An 18,107-nucleotide genomic window follows, 5' to 3' on the forward strand; every position below is an offset into this window, starting at 1 on the left:
GTTCAACTCTCACATCCATACATGACCACTGGAAAAACCATAGCTTTGACTAGACAGACCTTTGTTGGCAAAGTAATGTCTCTGCTTTTGAATATGCTATCTAGGTTGGTCATAACTTTCCTTCCAAGGAAAGTTATTAAAAGCGTGTTTTAATTTCATGGCTGCAGTCACCATCTGCAGTGATTTTGGAGCCCCCAAAAATAAAGTCTGACACTGTTTCCACTGTTTCCCCATCTATTTCCCATGAAGTGACGGGGCCAGATGCCTTGATCTTGGTTTTCTGAATGTTGAGATTTAAGCCAACTTTTTCACTCTCCTCTTTCACTTTCATCAAGAGGCTTTTTAGTTCCTCTTCACTTTCTGCCATAAGGGTGGTGTCATCTGCATATCTGCGGTTATTGATATTTCTCCTGGCAATCTTGATTCCAGCTTGTGCTTCTTCCAGCCCAACGTTTCTCATGATGTATTCTGCATATAAGTTAAATAAGCAGGGTGACAGTATACAGCCTTGAAGTACTCCTTTTCCTATTTGGAACCAGTCTCTTGTTCCATGTCCAGTTCTAACTGTTGCTTCCTGACCTGCATATAGGTTTCTCAAGAGGCAGGTCAGGTGGTCTGGAGATTGTCATATTGAGAGTGAAGTAAATCATAAAGAGAAAGACAAATACCATATGATATTTCTTACATATGGAATCTAAAAAAACAGAGTACAAAGAACTTATCTATAAAATAGAGTTACAGATGTAGAAAACAAAGTTATGTTTACCAAGGTGAAAGGGGGAAGGGATAAACTGGAAGATTGGGACTGAAATATATACACTACTATATATAAAATGTGATGACTAATAACGACCTACTGTATAGCACAGGGACCTCTACCCAATACTCCATAATGACCTATATGGGAATAGAATCTAAAAAAAGAGTGCAGATACATATTTATATATCTATAACTGATTCACTTTGCTGACAGCAGAAATTGACACAACATTGTAAATCAGCTATACTCCATTAAAAAAACTTAAAAGGCAGTTAAAAAAAGAAAAGGGGGAATTTGAAGACAGACACACAAGATCAGGGAGAAGGCCATGTGAAGATGAAGGAAGAGATTGAGGTGATGCTTCCACAAACCAAGGAACACCGAAGATGGCCAGCAAACCACCAGAAGCCAGGGGAAAAGCCTAGGAACAGATTCTTCCCCAAAGCCCTGTAGCTAATACCTGTGAGACAATAAACTTCCATTATTTAAGCCACCCAATGTGGGGTGTTTTTTTCTGGCAACCTTAGCAAACTACTACAGGCCACAAACATGGCTTTATATTTGTTTTTTTTTTTTTTTTTTTTTGCCATTGTATCTAAAGAGCTTAGCAAAATAGGAGCTTAATGCATATTTGCTGAAAGAAACATTTGTACTCTAGAGAACAAAGAGTTGTGGTTCCTGCCCTTGAACATCTGATAATGTGATGGAAAACACAGAGAAGGAAAAAGACAATTCAAAGTGTAGGCTTAAGGCCAGGTCACAGACGTGTTTGGTCAAGCCAAGCCCTACCTCAGATGGGTGGGCAACATTGGTCAGCCACCCTGGAAATATCCCAGTGCCTGAATGTTGAAGTATGAGTTAGTCAAGCAGAGAAAGAGAACTGGAAAAAATAGAGAGAACAAAACCCAACAGCAAGTGAGAACATGGACTGTCTGAGGAGCTGTGAGTAATTTGGTATAAAGATAAGCTGGAGCCTGATCTTAAGGGGGTTTGTATAACCTTTGTAGTCTGGGAACCAACGAGCTGGATTTAAACATGGGGAGTGAAATGTCTGGGCAGGCTTGAGTTCTAGAAGTTTCTCTCAGGCAAAAATGGGGGTCGATGACAGGGGGAGTGAGTCACCACCAGGATGCTCACTGCTCTTTATGGACTTTAGAAGTGGAGGGGGGAATTTTTAACAACCCCCCCTAAACCTCTTGGGCAAGCAGCCTCCCCAGGGCTGGGCCTGGTTGGGGATTGCCTGTAAGGTACACACCCTGCCCACAGACCAACTCCTATTTTGTCCTTTTAATGGGCAGCAGTACCTCATCACCAGATGTGTGGTACTGCTTACTATTTTTAAGTTCAGACAGTCCCCACTCTCCTAGAATCTGCCTCTAATTCTTGGAAGTTGGGGTAAAACCACATGTTTTTCAGCATTCCTCAAAACCACTAGCTTGAGCACGTAGCTCTGTGACACTGGGGAGGAGGCTGTGGACATCTGTGTGGTGTCTGTTCCCACTCAGTCTTCTCCGGTAGAAGAAAGCAAAACGGTGCAAAGCTGGGAAGACCACGGGGAGGATCAGAGGACAGACGGATCCCGAAGGAAGGAGGCTGCCCGAGACCGTCCTTCCCCAAAATGGACAGGAGCAGAGGAGGGGCTTCCGGATCTGAGGCCGGCCCTCCTACTCCTGCTGCAGGACACACCCAGGGGGTCTGCTCAAAGTCAAAACACCTACTGCGGTCCTGTCTTCTCGATCACCTCTCAGGGGATGGTGGTTGCTCTGCACACTGTGCTCAAGGCTGGAAGGAAGGCAGGCTAAGTGAGCTCGTTCTAGAGGATGGGAAGAAAGCACTTCACAGAGCACACTGAAGGCCCAGCCACCACTGCACCCATCCAAGGGGCTTCTGTATCCTCAAACACTGTCCCCCAATGGCCACCAGGGCCCAGTCCGGTCCCAGGCCCCATGGAAGCCAGTGGGATGGGTGTGATCTGGGCCCTGTGGCTGGGGGTAGTGACAGAGCCTATCCACCCCTGCAGACCCCAAATGCCAGGGGACCCAGCTGCTGACCTTTAGACATTATGACAGGGCTGGTGTTGACTTTTGCATCGGCACCTGCAGCCAGCCCGGAGCCTGGTGCGATGGGTCATCCTTCTGACAGTGCCTCAGAGGCACCGAGAGACACAAAACAGAGGGGGACACTGCAGAACGATGGGGTCACCGCAGAGCAGGGCTGCCACCTGTGTGGGCAGAACCCAGTGACATGGAATTTCCCTGCTGGTCTGGACGGGGTTTCGTGGGCTTTTCAATCTTGCTCTCTTTGATCTTAAGACAGTGTTATTACTGATGTACCCAGTGTCCTGTTACACTCTAGCAGGGGTTGCATTTCAGCAGTGGATCACAGAGGTTTCTTATGTGTGAATTGGGCCTATACATCCTCCTGAGATGCTCATTCCTACCTCTGTAATGTGGCCATCGAGTCTGATCAATGTATGCAGGGTTAAAAGGCTGATTTCTTAGGATGCCAAGAGAATCCAGCAGTAAGAGGCTGTTTAGAGAATCATGAATCAATATAGAAAAATTAATCAATTGAATCTGTTTTTTTCTCTCATTAATCTATCTTTTGCCAATATAATTCACAGGGCCACCAGATACCGAATGTAGGAGGGTAGAGAAAATATTTTTCCTACCCTGTGGTATCATTAATAACGTAAGAGATACTGCAATTAAGGCTTGGCCCACTCTGAACCAATGCTCCCAATCTACAATCTCAAACCTATTTTTCTCCTCCTGACCTATAGAAGATAAAAACCAAAGACACTTAGGAAGGTAACACTAAAGATACCCTTATCCAGTTGGGTAGAATAGCTGGAAATGTCCATTTAAGAGTAAAATGACCCATAACTAAAGGTGAATTATCACTAGTTTTAAAATTTTTGCTAGATGTTGAAATAAATGAATAAAAAGCATGGGGCTTAAAGTCTAAGGAACTTTAAAAACGCTCCCAGATCCCAACTCTGCTTCTTAACAGCTTTTGGCTTTGGGGAAGTTATGTATTATCTGAGCTTTGATCTGTGCTCAGTCATTCAGCTGTGTCCGACTCTGCGACCCCATGGACCATAGCCCACCAGGCTCCTCTGTCCATGGGATTTTCCAGGCAAGAATACTGGAGTGGGTTGCTATTTCCTCCTCCAGGGGATCTCCCCAACCCAGAGATCAAACCCGCGTCTCTTAGACTCCTGCATTGGCAGGCGGATTCTTAACCACTAGTGCCATCTGGGAAACCTGAGCTTCGATTGCTCATCTATAAAATTCAGTTGGTAGCACGCAGTAGGAATATAGCAAAGGCTGGAATCATTGAATATGTGGATAGATGAGGGGTGGACAGTCATTGAGTCAAAAAATTGCTAAATTGTCAAATTCAGGCTTTGTGGTTCCAACTCAAAGACCGTGGAGCTGACAGAGAATTGTTTTCAAGGGTTAGCAGGGTCCATGGAGGAATGAGCTGAGAAGCTCCTTGCCTGGTTCCCTAAGCATTCTGGTTAAACATCCAAGAACCATTCTACTGGCATGAAACCTAATGATAATTGGTCCAAGTTTTTATGAATGGACGATCACTCATAGTTTAATCCATCCAAAAAAATCTCCTTGGCTTTCCTGAATAAGGCCACACCCAGCTGGGTGAGCATCAGTTCAGTTCAGTTCAGTCACTCAGTCGTGTCTGACTCTTTGCAACCCCATGAACTGCAGCACGCCAGGCCTCCCTGTCCATCACCATCTCCCGGAGTTCACTCAAACTCACATCCATCGAGTCAGTGATGCCACCCAGCCATCTCATCCTCTGCCGTCCCCTTTTCCTCCTGCCCCCAATTCCTCCCAGCATCAGAGTCTTTTCCAATGAGTCAACTCTCCACATGAGGTGGCCAAAGTACTGGAGTTTCAGCTTTAGCATCATTCCTTCCAAAGAACACCCAGGACTGATCTCCTTCAGAATGGACTGGTTGGATCTCCTTGCAGTCCAAGGGACTCTCAAGAGTCTTCTCCAACACCACAGTTCAAAAGCATCAATTCTTCGGTGCTCAGCTTTCTTCACAGTCCAACTCTCACATCCATACATGACCACTGGAAAAACCATAGCCTTGACTAGACGAACCTTTGTTGGCAAAGTAATGTCTCTGCTTTTCAATATGCTATCTAGGTTGGTCATAACTTTTCTCCCAAGGAGTAAGCGTCTTTTAATTTCATGGCTGCAGTCACCATCTGCAGTGATTTTGGAGCCCCCAAAAATAAAGTCTGACACTGTTTCCCCATCTATTTCCCATGAAGTGATGGGGCCAGATGCCTTGATCTTCGTTTTCTGAATGTTGAGCTTTATAACACCTTATAAATGCAACTCTCCTGCATTCCACTGGCATAAATTTCAATCAGCTCCCCTGTCTCCATCCTCTGGCCTTTAAAGAAGAGGCAATTATCCTTCCAAGGAAACATATTTTTTTGCCCCTAACAAAGAGCAAAGGCCCTTTATGAAAACGTTGTTTGCTGGCCAGTCACACCTCTGTTGGAATCATTTATCACATGCCGATTTTGTGTCTATGATGGTTTCTCACAGAGTGGCCACAAAGCTTAGTTCAAGGCCAAGAATGATAACAAGTTAAACTGACTACAGCTTTTCAGCTTGAATGCTCATGGTAATGACATGTTACTGTCGACTTTCTCTGCTGTCTGGGGTGCATGCTTACACATCACACACATACACCATTATGAGGCATTTATAAGTGCACGTCAGAGAAACAGACACTTCTCGTTGACACCTTAATGTCCACGGTGACTTGGTTATTCTAAATGTCATGCAGTTAGTGTCCAAAATAGCTCATCCCACAGCCATGCTTTGGCTCCCAACTGATCGTTTTGTTAACGTTAAGATTAGACAGAAAATATTGTTTTTAGAGAGTCTGGAATTTTAGTGAGTCTAAGGACTCCTGATGGTCTTATTTATTTTATTGGTGGGGCTCCCCAAAGGAATTTCACACCACAGATAACAAGAAGCAAGCATTTTCTCATTTACCAAAACCAAAGTTGGCGTACGCAGAAATAGAGTGTCACTCAGTGGTGTATTCGTGGTACAAAGATGTGAGATCGGGGCAGAAAAAAGAAGTACATCACCCGGTGTGGTGGTCCTGAAAGATAATTAAAAGCAAACAAAATAATGGGCTCAGGGCCAAAATAAGTTGAAGTTGGGCAGGTTTTCTGAAGCTGTGAAATTAAGAACAGCACTTGGCTCAGGCCAGGGGGGAGAAATTTTAGCTTTAGTGGGAGCTGTTGGCTACAGGGATGTTAGCCCTGCCTGAAGTATCTTTTTCAAAAGCTGGAAAGGATTCTTCACACATATGACCCTTCAAACACAGACACACACATTAAAAAAAAAAAAAAAAGTTGGTTCCTGGATTGGTGAGATGCCCTTTTTAATTTTCTCCTATCTCAATACCATCTCATACATCTTATAAGTCCTTCCAATAAAAGAACGGAGGCAGCTGACCCTACTGGGTTTAATGGTGGAAAAACCAATATGTAGAAATGTAAGGGGGTACAGAAATGAAGACCACTGTAGCTGCTGCACGGAGAAGGCAATGGCACCCCACTCCAGTACTCTTGCCTGGAAAAATCCCATGGACGGAGGAGCCTGGTGGGCTGCAGTCCATGGGGTCGAAAAGAGTTGGACAGGACTGAGCGACTTCACTTTCACTTTTCACCTTCATGCATTGGAGAAGGAAATGGCAAACCACTCCAGTATTCTTGCCTGGAGAATCCCAGTAACGGGGGAGCCTGGTGGGCTGCCGTCTATGGGGTCGCACAGAGTTGGACACAACTGTAGCGACTTAGCAGCAGCAGTAGCTGCTGCAACCAGGAGGCTTAACAATGGATTCAGGTTTTATTCCAGCTTCTGAGAACCTCCTTAAACTAAGGGACATAAACCTTCACTCGCAGGCATCACGTGGGCCTGTGTGTCTACAGCAGAGGTTGGGGAGGGCTTCGGGGTCTCCTGTCTTCATCCTCATTTCTCAGTGGTACAGTCCATAGGGTCCCAAAGAGTCAATCACAACTGAGCACACCACTCTCGTCTCACACACACACACATGCACATATCTGACAAGGAAAGCGAGTCTCAGGCTGAATTCCATAAAATAAACATTTAAAGGCAGCAGGCACAAGAGAGTTGCATAACCGGTTCTGTAAACTCAGTGAGGTATCTGTTCTCCGTCCTCCTGGCGCGCTGACAAATTCCTTGTATAACAGATTCACTTCAGGCAGATGTGACAATATTCGAGCACTAGATTTAGCTACACTTCTAGACAGAGTCCTGGCGAGAATGTTCCTACAGGTCCTGCTTCAAATCTGAAGCCAGAGTCAGCACTGGTAAGGGCATACGCTAATTATTAGGCTCTCTAGATCATAATGACTTTTGTAAGCAAGAGCCAGAATGTCTGATACAGTCCTTTCAACCAACTCATGTGTGTGGAACACCTCTTATTTTACCAAGGAAAATTACTTCTAAGATCCGTTGAGTTAAATACCCAAGCCGCTGGTGTTTACGGAGAATGAGGACAAGGGAACTGCTTATAGCTGCCCCGAGAGCAGGGTCTTCCTAATAATCCCCCAGCAAACCTCCCCTGGAGTGTGTATTCAATCCTGATGAGCGTCCTTCACGATTGTTCCTGCTCCTGGGGTTCAGTTAAAAAGAGGCAGAGGTCACACTGCCTATGTCACATGCAGACATTACTGCATTTTTTATTGTGATGTTTTACTGTTTCCAGTCTGAACTCAGACAGGAGATCCAGGCCTTCAACCAGGCTCTGAGCTTAAGAGAGCCCTCTCTTGGGCTTGCCAGGTAGCTCAGCGGTAGAGAATCTGCCTGCCAACACAGGCGACCCGAGTTCAATCCCTAAGATCCCATATGCCTTGGTGCAACTTAGCCCGAGCACCACAACTACTGAGCCTGTGCTCTTGAGCCCAAGAGCCGCAACTCCTGCAGCCAGTGTGTGCTAGAGCTCTTGCCCTGCAACAAAAGAAGCCATCGCAACGAGAAGCTTGTGCGCTGAAACTGGAGAGCAGCTCCTGCTCACCAAAACTAGAGGAAAGCTGCGCAGCAGCAAAGAGCCAGCACAGCCATAAATGCATACTTTTTTTTTTTTTTAAAGAAGCTTTAATTCTTAGAAAAAAGAGAGAGAGCCCTCCCCTTTCCCTGTCCCCATGGCCTGGAGTCGTGGTCAGAATCTGCCTGTATGCAACAGTGGTACCTGTTTCTTCTTGCCTAAGCCCAGGGCCAGCCCTATTTACCAGATGACGCTAACCAGATTAGAGCTCAATTCCTTCCCGGGGTCACCAGAGGAACTGGACTGAGGAAGGGATGTTTTGGCCTCAAGTAATCAGTTTGAACTCTAACATTGTCCTTATATAACTCTAAATGCTCTGATGTGTCTTCTCCACATGATTTCTCATCCTTCGATAAGCAAAGCCTGCTGCCTTCAGGGCCATTATAGGACCATGCTCCAGGGGACGGCAAGCAGAAGCTGCCGGCTCTCTTGAGCCTGGGTTCTGGAACTCGCAGGTCTCTTTTGGCACATTCTACAGGCCAGAATAAGTCACAAGTTCGTCTCAAATTCTAGGGAGTGAAGAAACAGACTGTGCCGCTGAATGGGAGGAGTGGCTAGGTCATGTTGCAAAAAGTATGTGTTCTAGAAAGGGAGGCATAAGCAGCCATTAAACAATAAACCAATTCCATTAATGGTATTTTATCTTCCTCATATATGAAATGAGAACAGTACCTAATTTCTAGGGTTATTATGGTAATTAAGTGAAATAGCATCTTTGAAAGGCCAAGTATAAAAAATACCTGGAGAGGGAGTACCTATTATTAAGGTCCTTGACAGAATGATTATAGACAGGCATCTCTCATAGGCAATTCTTGTTCTAGAACACCTGTCTTATTAATCTTTCTTTTTCGGTAGAACCTGCAGGACATATGACGAGGAACTGAGTTTTGTTGCCAATTTTAGGGATAAAATCTTGCTTATCCCTTCCTCACTGTAAGCTCCAAAATGTAGGAGTAGGAGATTACGGATGTTGAAATTTTAATTTGATTTGCCTTCAGTTTTTTTTTTTTTTTTTTTAGTTTATTTGTGTGGGTCAGTGTCCAGTTAGCAGAACAGAAACTACTCTAAGACTATCAGATAGAAGAGCGTTAACATAAGAAATCAGCTATAAATGTTTTGAAGGGCCGGAGAAAAAAAGAGAGAAGCTGAGATCACTCAGAGATTAGTAACTGCAGGAAGCGAGCAGCATCCTAGAGCTGACCAAGGAAAAAAAAAGAAAAAGTAGTATTGAGGGGAAAAAAAGGCCTTATCCAGAATGCACCATTGTTTGTGGCTGAGGCTGCTCATATAGTCACTGCTCCACTGCTATTATTCTTGGAACATCTCTCAAGAAGCCAGGAGGCTGAATTCCCATCCACACTTGCCCGTCATGATCCTGCTGCTTCCAGAGCCGGGGTCTAGGAGCGTCACTGCCTCCACTGCTGAAATTCAACTACCTAAGCACAAACCCACATCACCCACTGCTGTTGCTGCTGCCACTGCCAAAGACTTCAGCAAAAAAAAATTTTTTTTTTTTAATTGGCTTCTTCCTTCCACTCACCTTCCAGTCTCCCACCAGTGTCTGCCATTGGTAGAGCTCACTGGGAAGCCAGCTGGCTGGGGGATCTGGGAAATGTGGTTTGCAGGCTTCCATCCCCTCTATAGAGAAGGACAAGGAGGTGGGAATGGAACTGAGAGACTATAGAGGAACAGCAGGGTGCTGGTTCCTCCACACACACAGGTGTTTCCCACAGATGTGCATGTATCTCCAGATGCTTTCTACTCCGGTCTATCTGAAGCAAAGAGAACATAGGTTGAATGTTTCAAAACCTCTAACAGAACATTACCTCACCACATTTAACCATCTGATGACCAAACCGCTCTTCTTCTCGGCCATTTACTCCTTTCTTCCTTGGGATTGGCAGGAAATATGTCAATGCTGTTAATAACTTGCGTGTCACACTCCTCTTTGCAAAACACCAGTTGAATCATTTTGGTTTCCGTAGAAACAGGGACACTGGGGACCTCGCATCTAGTCAGCAACACAACCAGTTTCCATGCCCAGTCTATTCCACCCGCACATCAATATGGGTGAACCCCAGTGACTGGCCATCCCTCTCAGGGCTGAGAGACAAGTAATCTTCACCAAGCCTCTGTCCTGGGCCAGGCGCCACGCTGTGTGTTCGCACACAGAATCCACTGTAGTCTTCCTAACTACTCTGACTGCTAGGGGTGGGTGCACCCATTTTTCAGAGTAGGAAAATAAAGTCCAACATTATAAATGGGACAGTCAGAGAATCTGAACCCAGGCCTGACTTACTCCAAAGCCAAATTATTTCCATAACACCCGCAGCCTCTAGATCTACCTTGAGATAACTCCCAAGCATGTAAAGAGCAGGAAGAGGGCTGGGCAGAAGAAGACGAGAGCTGAATGACTGGTTGGGACAGGAGTGGCAACAGAGCAGGGGCTGTGATCGTCACCACTCGTCACAGCCGTCTTTCCGCTTGTGTCCCCTCTCCCTGCCAGTATCTCTCAGAGGTTGAGAGAGGCCTGGGTCACTTGCTTTTATTATTTTTCCCAGAACACAGTATAAGTTTGAATTTGGGGTTTCTGTTGATCTCCCCCACAGTGGGTCCCTGGGCTCCCCCTCCTTCTGTCTGCACCCCGATCTGCTGGGCTCCAAGGGGCAAGTGTCTTACATGACACATGAGACCTCCTCTTTCAAAAGGTTGTAAATACAGCTGGTCAGATCCCAAGCCTGCTCTTTAATTGCTTTCCCTCAGGACCCATTACATCACTCTGCACCCAGGGGAGGGTCTATAAATATCTTCTGATCAACTGAAAAAACACACAAACCTTTTTTTTTTTTTTTCTAAAAAAAATCCTCATCATTTTAGGAAAAGAGTGACCACTAAAGTTGATTTCATGGGTTCACTTTGGGATTCGCAATGTTTCACACAGCCACAAAGCATGAAGCCTGTGGCATCGAACAAAATGAAAGAAGCAAACCATAAATATATATATCATTTTCTAAAATCTCTTCTTTTTAAAATTTCATGATCTGAGACAGTGTTTCCTGCCTGGGCAGCCCTGTAGTCAGGTCCTCACCCCACACACATTGCTCTCCTCTGAAGAAGAATGAGAAAGAAAAAAAAAAAATGGAAATCTTGTGCTATTGGGAAACTGCTGGCTAAAAACTCCGTCTATCTCAACACTTTGTCCTCCTGACCCAGTTCTGTGAGATATCTTCATGGTCGAAAGCTTTACACATTTAAGCCAAACAGAACTCAGAATCCAGGAATGAGAGAGAAAATGAGATGATCTGAGGTGATAAAATATGCTGTTTTAGCCTAGTCTTCCCTTCTACGTAGATATCATTTACAGAAAAATGGTTTTAAACACCATGTTATGAAAACCCATCACTGGGAAGCAATTCAGAAGAGGTTTCCTTCCGGCGAGGAATCTGGTGCAACTTTTGGAGTTTCACATCTACCATATTTTCAGCAGCTGATCAAAAAGTCAATAATGTTTCCCGGACAATTTTTCAATTTTACACCAGCTACCAGACAGATCATCCTAAGGGTCTGAAAACAATATATCCCTAGTGGTGATTTCTTAGAAGCTTTGAAAGACTTCTAAGCTGAGACAGCTCAGTGAACTCCATATGCATTTTCAAAATGTCACTATTCTGCCTTCAATTTTAGTTCCTCTTTCAGCTGTGGGACAGCAAACGCTGCTGCAGAAATTAGCTTCTCGCACTCCTCTGGGGTCTCTGAAGAGAAATGGACAGAGAGATGTGCATATAATATTCTGTCTCTGGGCCCATGGGCCTGTGCCTGGGGTGGGGCGGTGGAGGGCTCCGGTGACCTGCAGTAGTTCTCCGCAGGGGTCAGATGTCTATTGCCTCAAGAATCTACCCAGAATGTTGGGGAAACTTCTCTTGCAGAGTGATAACAACTCTCCCTCCTCCAGCTCAGGCACTGGCCACAAAAGACAGGAAGGAAGTCACAACTTAAAAATAAAATTCGCACATAAGCATTCAGCCAACGTTTTAGTCTTAATCAGAGGTCTGTCTCATGGTGTCCTACCCCGACCTTCGTCCAATGTCATCAGCAGTCATCTGGATATTCAGACACCCTAGACCATCCCCTCTGGCCGGGATCTTCCTGGGAGAGGTGCCCCCCAACCCAGAGCCAGTGTGTCGCCCTCTGCTGAGAAAACCCTGCCTGTGGCTGGATGTGAGTCCCACACCCAAACGCTGTAGGTTGCCGCTGTGTCCATCCGCCTCGGGATGAATTCCCCAGGCTTTAGGACCATGTCTTTGGATCTCTTCAAGTTTCCCTTAAGGAGGGTTTTGGAACTTGCCTCCTGGCCACTAATGATGGAAAGCTTGTCACTGAGAAACTTTCAGTAAAGTCTCTGCTTTTCATTCAAGTAAAGGCTTCCTCCCCTGGAGCTTGCCCCATCTGGAAGTGGTCCCCGGGCACCATCTGGTCACACGCAGAGCCCCAAACCAGCCAGCTTTCAGTGTCTCCACACAGAGAGAAGGTGGGTTTTCATACCTTGAAGTGAATGAACTACTCCAAACAGCCTTTCAGTACAAGATCTCTGTTCCAGCTTTCGATATGCATATTTATTCTCTCTTTTTTTTTTTAGATCACTTCCTGGTAACAGCCAGGACTCACAGAATGACTGACTCATTTCATATTCCCCCTAGTTGGCCTCAATGCCTACCCAGCTTCCCTGATGGCAAGGCTCTGTTACCCAGAGGTTGGTGTGAAGCCAGCAGCAGAGCCATCTGGCCCCCAGGATGTAGGACATCACCATTTGAATCCACTGATCAGGGTCTATGAAGAGACCGCGGTTTGTAGTCTGGTGCTTCATGAGATGAATTGTCTTTCTTGTGAATGTAGACTCCAAATCATCACTCCATACCAACGAAATTAAGTCAGACACCTCTCCTTAAATCTGCCTTCAAAAATTATTTATCTCGGACAATTCACAGACTCAGTCCTTTTCCTACCCGCTGGCTTGTATGAACTGTGTATTTATTTGCTGACTAAAGTTCTTTCTTTAGTCCTGGTGGCACAGAGTCCTCCCTGCCCCCACCCATGCTGGAGGTTGCATAAACAAGCTTATCTTTTGGCAATGATTTTTCAAAAGCATATGAGTCCTTTTCTTTCCTCTCCGTCCCCCAGGCCCCCATCCTGTACTGTATTGAACTAGTGTCGGCTTCCCAAGCTTTTCTCCAGAGCATTGTGCTGGAATAAGGTCCATGGAAAAACACCGCCTGATGGGTTTGCAGATGCGGAGGGACGATGGGATTTCAGTGGATCGTGGAGAACACCGCTCTGCCGTGTTAACGGAAGGTCAAGGTGCACTGTACTCCATTCATGTCCTTCCTTTAGAACACAAAGGCCAACCTGATTCTCCCCTTCTCACCGTACCAGCTTCTGGACCTTGGTAGCAGATAGGTGTGTCAGCATGGTGATTTGCTGAACCAACTAGTGAGCAAATATTTCCTCTGTAGGTGTAGCTTCCCCAGCCAGGGGCCTCACAGTGAGAATTACCTCCCTGATTCTTTCCTCCTCTGGCCTTTAATAAGCCCCAATGTCAACCAAGTTTAATGGATCCATTTTTTTTCAAGCCTTCCAGAGAGAGAGATTCATAATTGCTCCAGAAAGAGTTCCTTAATGTTCATTAAATCCAGTTTACTTAGGTATTTGATCTGTACCTTATCGGCACACAGTCCATTCTGAAGGAGATCAGCCCTGGGATTTCTTTGGAAGGAATGATGCTAAAGCTGAAACTCCAGTACTTTGGCCACCTCATGCGAAGAGCTGACTCATTGGAACAGACTCTGATGCTGGGAGGGATTGGGGGCAAGAGGAGAAGGGGACGACAGAGGATGAGATGGCTGGATGGCATCACTGACTCGATGGACGTGAGTCTGAGTGAACTCTGGGAGTTGGTGATGGACAGGGAGGCCTGGCGTGCTGCGATTCATGGGGTTGCAAAGAGTCGGACATGACTGAGAGACTGATCTGATCTGATCTATTGGCACATACTAATCCATTGTGTGTAACTCATTTCTCATTATTTTTTTTCACTGAAGTACAGTTGATTTGTAATATTATATGTTGCCGGTACAGCGGAGGGATTCAGTATTTGTGCAGATTATACTCCGTTATAGGTTGTAACAATTTAATGGCTATGGTTCCCATGCTATACAGTGTATCCTAGTTGCTTATCTATTTTATACATAGTCATTGATATCTCTTAGTCCCACAACCCTAATTCATCCTTCCATCATTATTATTTCTTGAATAAGTGATTGAAAAAATTTGTACATGTGTATCTCCTTCCCAGACCTGTTTCTGGGTCTTTCTGAGATGGTGACAGAGCCCCCCACCCCCCCTCTTCCTGTGGCACGTCCCTCTCCGGAACAGCTCCCTGAATGCTGGCTATGTCTTGCTTATTGTACAGATAGAAAGGCACCCCGCATCAGTGGAAGAACCTCCTTGATGGGTCGCCCCAGCACCTGCTGTCTTTCCCCAGCCATGTGGCCTCAGTCTCCCTGATCGTTTCTGGGGCTGTCTTTTGAATCCTCTTAATGATCAATTGAGAGTTGGACTGTGAAGAAAGCTGAGTGCTGAAAAATTGATGCTTTTGAACTGTGGTGTTGCAGAAGACTCTTCAGAGTCCCTTGGACTGCAGGGAGATCCAACCAGTCCATTCTAAAGGAGATCAGTCCTGGGTGTTCTTTGGAAGGACTGATGCTAAAGTTGAAACTCCAGTACTTTGGCCACCTCATGTGAAGAGCTGACTCATTGGAAAAGACTCTGATGGTGGGAGGGACTGGGGGGAGGAGGAAAAGGGGACGACAGAGGATGAGATGGCTGGATGGCATCACCGACTTGATGGACGTGAGTTTGAGTGAACTCCGGGGGTTGGTGATGGACAGGGAGGCCTGGTGTGCTGCGATTCATGGGGTTGCAAAGAGTCAGACACAACTGAGCGACTGAACTGAACTGAATGATCAATTTCTCCTCTGACATCCAGCCATGCCTGAGTTTACTCCTGAATGACCAGCAGGCAGGTGGACAGCGGAGAGTCTGAAAACATGGTGAGGAATGCTCAGGTCTGTTGAAACAAAGGCCAAGGCCAACCCTGAGTCCAGGATGTGGAGCGTGGACAGGGCGGGGACAGCGTGAGGTCTGGGAGCTGCCTGTGTGCTCAGTGACCCAGGGCCTGGGGCCACACCCGGGGTTTTCCATTCCCGCAGGATGGACACTCACAGTCCCTTCCCAGCTGGAGCATCATCTTCACCTCTTGAGGGTGGATTTGAAGGGGTGAAGGGGAGAAAGAGACACACAGAGAGAGAAGCAGGGGAAGGAGAGGAGGAAGAAGAATAGACTGCACAGGACGTGGAGGAGGAGGAAGATGCGTGGATTAGGAACGGCTCCAAAGTCAAGACATGGGTATAAGCAAATCTACAGAAGCTCCTAACCTCCACGAGGTGGCGTATGCAACTGGAAGGCCCACCCACGCTATAGTTGCATTGTGGGTGAGACCTTTCTCTAAGTGTTCTGTGATAGGCAGAGGTGTCAGCATCATTTGAAGGACCCTAGCTGCAAACACTGAGAAAGTATGCACATCTAGAGCCTTTTCTTCTGTATTTTTATTTCCTCCAAGAGTGCCAATGCCACAAAATCATGGGAGGCTCTTTTGAAAGGAAAATTATAGGGGTAAGCACAAAATATTTAAAATATATATATAGACTAACGGTGGGAAGCGGGGAGAAGGCAGGAGGGACAGATATAAACAGACTTCCTGAGCCTTTGCTTTGTCAGTCAAATGCTCAAACAAATTCAGACTCCATGTGCATTTCAAGCTTCTCTCCCTTCAGCCCTGAGCCCAACCCCAGCACTATAGATACACAGACGTACTCACGTCAACCCCATGCTTCCCTACCTCCCTGTATTTAAAAAGTGCAATCTCCTCCACCTAGTTCTCCTTCTTGCCTTCCCTATTTTGCCAGATCTCACTTAAATCAGGCATTCCAACCTCTAAGACCTAATAGTGCCTGATGATCTGAGGGGGAGCTGATGTAATAATAACAGAAATAAAGTGCACAATAGATGTTATTCACTTTCAGTTCAGTCAGTTCAGTCACTCAGTCATGTCTGACTCTTTGTGACCCCATGGACTGCAGCACGCCAGGCTTCCCTGTCCGTCACCAACTCCCAAAGCTTGCTCAAACTCATGTCCACAGAGTCAGTGAAGCCATCCAACCATCTCATCCTCTGTCTGTCGTCCCCTTCTACTCCCGCCCTCAATCTTTCCCAGAATCAGGGTCTTATCCAATGAGTCAGTTCTTCCCATCAACTGGCCACAGTATTGGAGTTTCAGCCTCAGAATCAGACCTTCCAATGAATATTCAGGACCGATTTCCTTTACGATGGACTGGTTGGATTGCCTTCAAGTCCAAGGGACTCTCAAGTGTCTTCTCCAACATTACAGTTCAAAAGCATCAATTCTTTGGTGCTCAGCTTTCTTTATAGTCCAACTCTCATATCCATACACGACTACTAGAAAAACCGTAGCTTTGACCAGATGGACCTTTGTTGGCAAAGTAATGACTCTGCTTTTTAATATGCTGTCTAAGTTGGTCATAACTTTTCTTCCAAGGAGCAAGCATTTTTAATTTCATGGCTGCAGTCACCATCTGCAGTGATATTGGAGCCCAAAAAAATAAAGTGTGTCACTGTTTCCATTGTTTCCCCATCTATTTGCCATGAAGTGATGGGGCCGGATGCCATGATCTTTGTTTTCTGAATGTTGAGCTTTAAGCCAACTTTTTCACTCTCCTCTTTCACTTTCATCAAGAGGCTCTTTAGTTTTTCGCTTTCTGCCATAAGGATGGTGTCATCTGCATATCTGAGGTTATTGATATTTCTCCCAGCAATCTTCATTCTAGCTTGGGCTTCATCTAGCCCAGCATTTCTCATGATGTACTCTGCATATAAGTTAAATAAGCTGGGTGACAATATACAGCCTCGACGTACTCCTTTCCCAATTTGGAACCAGTCTGTTGTTCCATGTCCAGTTCTAACTGTTGCTTCCTGACCTGCATATAAGTTTCTCAAGAGGCAGGTCAGGTGGTCTGGGATCTGATATTCCCATCTCTTGAAGAATTTCCCACAGTTTATTGTGATCCACACAAAGGCTTTGGCATAGTCAGTAAAACAGAAATAGATGTTTTTCTGGCACTCTCTTGCTTTTTCAGTAATCCAGTGGATGTTGGCAATTTGATCTCTGGTTCCTCTGCCTTTTCTAAATCCAGCTTGAACATCTGGAAGTTCACGGTTCATATATTGCTGAAGCCTGGCTTGGAGAATTTTGAGCATTACTTTACTAGCGTGTGAGATGAGTGCAATTGTGCAGTAGTTTGAGCATTCTTTGGCATTGCCTTTCTTTGGGATTGGAATGAAAACTGACCTTTTCCAGTCCTGTGGCCACTGCTAAGTTTTCCAAATTTGCTGGCATATTGAGGGCAACATTTTTACAGCATCATCTTTCAGGATTTGAAATAGCTCCACTGGAATTCCATCACCTCCACTAGCTTTGTTCGTAGTGATGCTTTCTAAGGCCCACTTGACTTTACATTCCAGGATGTCTGGTTCCAGGTGAGTGATCACACCATCATTGTTATCTGGGTCATGAAGATCTTTTTTGTACAGTTCTTCTGTGTATTCTTGCCACCTCTTCCTAATATCTTCTGATCTGTTTCTGTCCTTTATTAAGCCCATCTTTGCATGAAATGTTCCCTTGGTATCTCTAATTTTCTAGAAGAGGAATTCACCTCAATCATCCCCAAACCATCTCCTACCCCTGTTCCGTGGAAAAATTATCTTCCACGAAAACAATCCCTGGTGCCAAAAAGACTGGGGACCGCTATTTCTTTCACGATGAAGCAAGAACCTCAAATTCACCGGTAACAATATTATGGAACAGAGCCAAGCCATTCCTGCTGTCTAAATTCCAAACCCATAGGATCCCTGAATGTGCAGTAGATGGGTGTTTGAAGCTGCTAAATGTCAGGGATAAATTCTCGTGCAGCAACAGTAACTGGCGCACCAGGTATGAGCATAGACACATTTTTCACTGCATTTACTGTCTTGGAGTATTCCTGAATCGGAGTCATCATTATAATATAAAGAAAAAGCATTTGG

Source organism: Bos indicus, chromosome 27, assembly GCF_029378745.1.
Source record: "Bos indicus isolate NIAB-ARS_2022 breed Sahiwal x Tharparkar chromosome 27, NIAB-ARS_B.indTharparkar_mat_pri_1.0, whole genome shotgun sequence".
NCBI lineage: Eukaryota > Metazoa > Chordata > Mammalia > Artiodactyla > Bovidae > Bos > Bos indicus.